At 37.4% G+C, this 6157-nt stretch overlaps 1 pseudogene; it reads left to right on the top strand.

Moving 5' to 3' along the window:
- The first annotated feature begins 1831 nt into the window (after positions 1-1831).
- Positions 1832-4125, top strand: LOC125527660 (annotated as a pseudogene).
- Positions 4126-6157: the final 2032 nt, after the last annotated feature.

Below are 6157 nucleotides of genomic sequence, written 5' to 3'. Positions count from 1 at the left end.
GCTTCCAAATGGTCTTTTCTTCTCTGTGTTTTTTGCTTGTTTTTTTTGACCCGGTTTCTATTTCTACTTTTTCTTTTTCTTCTTTGGTTTCTTTCTTTTTCGTTTTCCGTTCTTCTCTTTTACCTTTTCCTTTTTAAATACATGACTTTGAAATAATAGTTTTATTTTCTACTATTTTTTCCTCCCAGTTTTTTTACCTTTTATGTTTAATTTTCTTTTCTTTTACTTTTTAATTTCAAAATTTTCTATAAATGTTCAGATATTCTAAATTGTTCATGTTTTTATGAAAAAAAATCACATTTTTTCAAATCATTTTTTATTTTACCAAAATATGTTCAAAATTTAAAATTTTAATCACAATTTCAAGAATTTTAAAAAAGTTTTCACATTTCTAAAAAAAAATTCGAGACATCAAAAATTATTTGGGATTTTTAAATATTGTTCACCATAAAACATAAAATGATCAGTGTAATTAAAAATTATTCACCGTATATTAAGGAAATTTCATTGTACACAATTAAAATGTTCATTGCATATTCAATAATTCTTCAGTGTGATTTTGTAAAATTGTTAACCATATATAAAATTTTCATTTTATATAAATAAAATGTTCAACAAAATATATAATTAATTGATAAGTGTGTATTTTTCAAAAAGTAATTTGAAAATTGTTCACTTTTTTAAAATTTGCATAGAATTTCGATTTTTTGCTTGGATTTTAAAAAATCGTGTTTTTCGTGTTTTCAAAGAGTTCACTCTTTAAAAAAATTCAAATTTCTTAAAGAATTTATCTTTTATAAAAATATTCAGAATTTTGAATTCGCAAACATTAAAAAGTTACAATTTTCGGAGAAAAAGAAAACAACCACCACACTAGCTCGCGCTGGCTCGCTGGTGCCACAGCGCTAGCACTCGCTGACCTATTTAGGGGTGATCAGCGAGGGACTCGTACGCTAGCGCTTGCTAAAAGCGATGTGTAGTAGCGCAAGAGCTATATTTTTCAAATGCTCTACTTTTTCTTTTGTGTACACACTGAATATTTTTCAAATGCATGATGAACATTTTATAAAATACGTATTTGAACATGTTTTGGAACACATGATAACCATTTTTCATGTACATGTTTAATATTTTTCAATACATGTGAAACATTTTCAGGATACAACTTGATAATTTTGTAAATGCATGATGAATATTTTTTAAATGCACATTGAATGAATACGCGTTGGACATTTTCCATATACATGCAAACATTTTTTAATTATATGTTGAGCATGGACAAACTTGTTTTTTGAAATTTATGAACATAATTTTGTTGAAAGTGTGAACATTTCAAAATGTCACAAACATTTTATTGAATGGTGTGGTTTGTTTTAAATCATATGAAAACAAGTTGTACTGCATGAGAATTTTTTAAACTCACGAACATATTTCTCAATTGTACGAACATTTTTTAAAGCCGCGAGAACATAATTTTTTACATTCCCCGAAACATTTTTATATTACAGGTTGAACATTCTTTAAAAACTACCGGTAAACCCCGGCACTTATTTTGGAATGGATGATTTTTTTCAACTTCCTCCGTAAAGAACTATAAAAATCACTAAAACTAGTGATTTAAACGCTTTTATATTCCTTTATAGAGGGGTATATATCCACATATTTATAGTACTACTTTTTTCGTCCCAAAATAAGTGTTTCAATTTTATACCAACTTTGTATCAAGACATACAAATTTGATACAAAGTCGAGACACTTATTTTGGGATGGAGAAAGTACTAGTATATTTTAGTGCACTTTTGGAATATAAGCATAAGTGAAAAATAATAGCCTCACACCCGCGGGAAAGAAAGAAAAAAAGCCTGTATTGGGCATCGAGGCCGTCGCTGCCAAGTTGCGCCGCCTGGAAGCCGGGACGGCCGACCGTGTGCTCCGTCCCCGCCGGCGAGCGACTCCGGTGTCCGCTCGTCGGCAACGGCACCGACCACGTCGGCCAGCTCTTCTCTCCGCTATTCTACATCGAGGTCGCCAACTTCATCGACTCCTCAGGTCAGTAGGTGCTCTCTCCTTCTACCAAATCCAACAACTTCCGTTGATTGATGCCACAGATGAAGAAAACTGTTGATCGTTGCTGGCTTGCTGCTGATTTTGGTAGTTTGAGCACCGATTTCAGGGGCAGGACGAGGATTCGGAGGAGGGAGGAGAGCAGGGCCATAAAGATCCGCTCCCGCACACCACCTGTTCGATGAAATGCCCAAAACGCGCCACAGCAATGTGTTCTTCTCCTCTCTTCCCAGCGGCAACGACATCCATCAATGTTGACAAGTCAACATCTAAAAGGTTGTCCAAGAAGGTATATATAGCTGAATCCCGAATCTGGTTGATGCGCTCTCATACACCTTTAGGTTTTTTCCCACCTTCTTTACAGTAATAGGTCATTTTTGTGTAGTTTCAAAACCTCCTTATAGGTAAAAGCCTGCGTTCTTATCTACTCATTAGGTTACTTGTTATAGAAACTGCTGATTTCAAACACTAGCACGTTCTTGACATGGACAAGACAGCAGTGGAAATGCTATTAGTTAAAGGGTGCTGATTACCCTGTACCATTTAATCGTTCCTCTTGTGGCTGTAGGCTATTAGTCTAGTGCTCTAATCTTTATACTCCACATGCTTTCCTTACTGGTATGAAGGCCAACGTGACACGCTGTACAACCAAACTTATAATCTTGACCAAGTTGCTTTCGCATCAGAGGGAATTAAAGATGCTCAACAGACTGTATGTTGCCTTAGTTTCCTGTCAAGTTCATGATAGATTCTTATTCTGGCACCCAAACTTATGTTGAATTGTTTTTCATTTAACAGATGACCGCAATGAAAGCTACCAATAAAGAGCTGAAAGGGATGATGAAAACTGTCAGGATTGAAGATATAGATGTATGCAACATCACTGTTCATGTCTTCAAGATTTTCAGCTTATTTTCTTCGAATTACATCTGAATCCGTACCTGCTTTCATAATCTGCAGAGCATGCAAGACGAAATGATGGATCTTATGGATGTGAGCAATGAAATACAAGAAACTCTTGGTAGAAGCTACATTGTCCCAGATGACATCGATGAGGAGGAACTTATGGGGGGTATGGCTCTTATTCTGTAGTTGGTTATTCTCAGATAATTCAAAAGCTTACTTGGCCAACTAGTTTTCCTTGCAGTGGTTACCAGCTTTATACTTATATCAGTCTTAGGTCTAGGATTTTATTTGAAACGTTTCTTTGGCACTTTGGTTGTCATCCTGTACTGGTTAATTTACAGACAATTCTGTTTGCTGTTCTCATTCTGTATGTTGGAAAATGAAGAGCTTGATGCTTTGGAAGCCGATATGGACTTTGAATCGAATTCAGTCCCATTACCTCCAACCAGACAAGGAGACTGATCATGATTCTGAGCTTAACTTACCTCTGCACCAAGTGGCCATGCAGCAGTTCCGCCGAACCGGCAGCAGGTATGTGAATCGCAAGACTGACTAGTTCAGTTTCTGTTCACATTGATTCTGATGCTGATATCCCTAGGAAGAAATCGATGGTTCCTTTATCTTGTGACATGATCTAATTTGACAGGCTAGATGCTTGAGATCATTATGAATGTAGTGCTGAACTCATAACTCTTGTATTTTTGGCTCAACTTTATGATGCATGCATATGTTGTTGGTATGAACAATTTGAGCTTATAATAGCTTGATCTTAATAGTAAAAGAAACACACAGAAGGAGAACATGCAAACCATTTTCATGCCAAACATGTGGTATGTGATGGATTTCATCATGAACTTCGAAGTCTCCATTGAACATCTCACACGCCACATACTTCAATTTTCTTGATTCCCCCTGATTGCGATGTCAACCCTTGTCAACCAGTAGACTAATTTACTCTGCAACCGTTTCTCTGTTGATGCAGGAGGATGAACTGGGACTGCCTACCGTGCCGCACGCATCAATTCGTACCTGAATGAAAGTAACAAAAAAGCTATGGTGTAGGTTTTGATCTCGTTGTAAATGGTCGGCACTTTGTTTATGCATGGACAAATTCATTGTATCTTGCATCATATACCACTGCAATTTGTTGAACGATGGCATGTTTCTTTCCCTTTGTGCTGGAACAATAGTGTGTGATAAAGGGTGTGTTCTCTATACGGCTGTACATCCTGTTGTTAGTATGTTTCTGCTGAGTTGAATTGGTATCTGCTTTCTGATAATGAAATTATGGGACGTTGCTAGCTCTCGTGTTGTCTGTCACGGCTTCTCCTATCATCTCATCTCATCCTTTGTTAATTTTGTATAGCATCAAGAAAAAAAAGGTTGTATCATTGTTCCATGAAAATCTCGTTACAAGTGCTTGAAATTAAGTGTAGTAGTAAATTATCTATTGCTCCATCCTAAGGACAAGGATTACATATGCTCCATCCTAAGGACAAGGACTACATATGCGTGCCCTACAATCCTCCGTAAGCTCTTTTTACCTAGTACTCATACTGTTGTACTTTTCTTGTTTTATGCACCCATATCCGCGTGTTCACATTCATTTGTTCCATTTACTCATCGAACACTTGATCATTGTGATTGTTCCTGCTTGGTACAAGGTATTTTACTTTGATACCCAGAGAACAATAAAGCGGGATGACATGATAACGTGTCAGTTTTGGATTCCATTTTTTCACCTCCAGGTTCATGGGAGCAATAATAAGGAAAAGGACTACATACTTCTGCCCTAGGACCCTCTGTAAGTCCTCTTACTTAGTATATTGTGCTACTTCTCTTTTTTACACCTACTCTCCAATGTGCTTACATTCATTTCTTCCTGTTTATGCATTGTGATTGTTCCTGCTTGGTCCAAATAAAGCAGGACTACATTTGTTCCATTTGTTCCAATCTTTAGGTTATGGGAGCAATAGTAGTAGATGAAAAGAGACAAATATTAGGACACATTTTAAGTACCCTGCAGACAACAGCCGAAAGAAAGTGTCACATGTGGATACTATGTCTACAGTACACAGTCTTTAACAAATATAAGCACCCGCAAACCAAATTTTATTTATGCATTGTAAAAATCAGCAAGCGAACACACAGAGAAATATCAAGAACACAGGACAAGACACACATTTTTACATGGGAAACCCTTGCAGGAAAAACCACGGGCACACAACGATGATCGTTGGTGTATCAGGAGAGTCTACAAATACATAGACTTACAACGAGTCTTCTACTCATCCTGTGTGGCATGGCATGTCATATGGAGGTATATATAGGTGGCGTATGAGTGACGTATAAGTAAAAAAAATCAGAAATCTGAAACGGCCTCTGCTTCCGTAGACCCTGGTTTCTCACTAGGATTGAGACCTTATGTCAACATGCATCCCTCGTTGTAATGTAAGTGCGCTGAAAGGCATGGTAGTTGAACTAGAAGATGGCTGGATGAGTGTTTGGTATGCCTCCTGCATGGTTGGCCTTGCTTGGGGAGAAGATTCCAGACAAGATAAGGCCAGCTTGATGAGCAGAGCTAAGCTATTCTCTTCAGTTGATATTGGTGTTGTTGGCCGTTGGTCCAGAATATCTTTCACCATTATTGCTTGTTCGCCGTTAGAAAGACTACCATCTAATAAATCCCTTGGATGCTTGCCCATCACTAGCTCTAACACAACCACCCCAAAGCTATAAACATCACATTTCTCTGTCGCAACAGATGTGTATGATAGTTCTGCACAGAAGCGTCAATAATATTAGAATTAGGAATAAATGGATAGAGACGAATGCTTCTGACGTGAGAAGGAAGGTTATGCTAGTACATACCAGGAGCGATGTAGCCATACGTTCCTGCTAGTGCACTCCAGTTTGATGAATCGGGCTTAAGAATCCTTGCCGTGCCGAAATCCGAGACAAAAGCCTTAAAGGATGTATCAAGTAAAATGTTGTTGCTTGTGATATCTCGATGGATTATAGGTGGACTGCATTCGTGGTGCAAATTGTTAGAGTTATAATATAAGTCATGTACCCCTTTGTATTTATCCCGTTGTATAAGGGGTTTCCTGCATATGTTCCACACCTGTACATGTATATATATATCGGCCTATGGCCTCATGGGAATACAAGTTGCATATTCCTAACA

The sequence above is a fragment of the Triticum urartu genome, unplaced genomic scaffold (genome assembly GCF_003073215.2).
Source record: "Triticum urartu cultivar G1812 unplaced genomic scaffold, Tu2.1 TuUngrouped_contig_4324, whole genome shotgun sequence".
NCBI lineage: Eukaryota > Viridiplantae > Streptophyta > Magnoliopsida > Poales > Poaceae > Triticum > Triticum urartu.
Note: the sequence above shows the minus strand (reverse complement) of the source record. Positions and strands in the feature narration are given on the sequence as shown.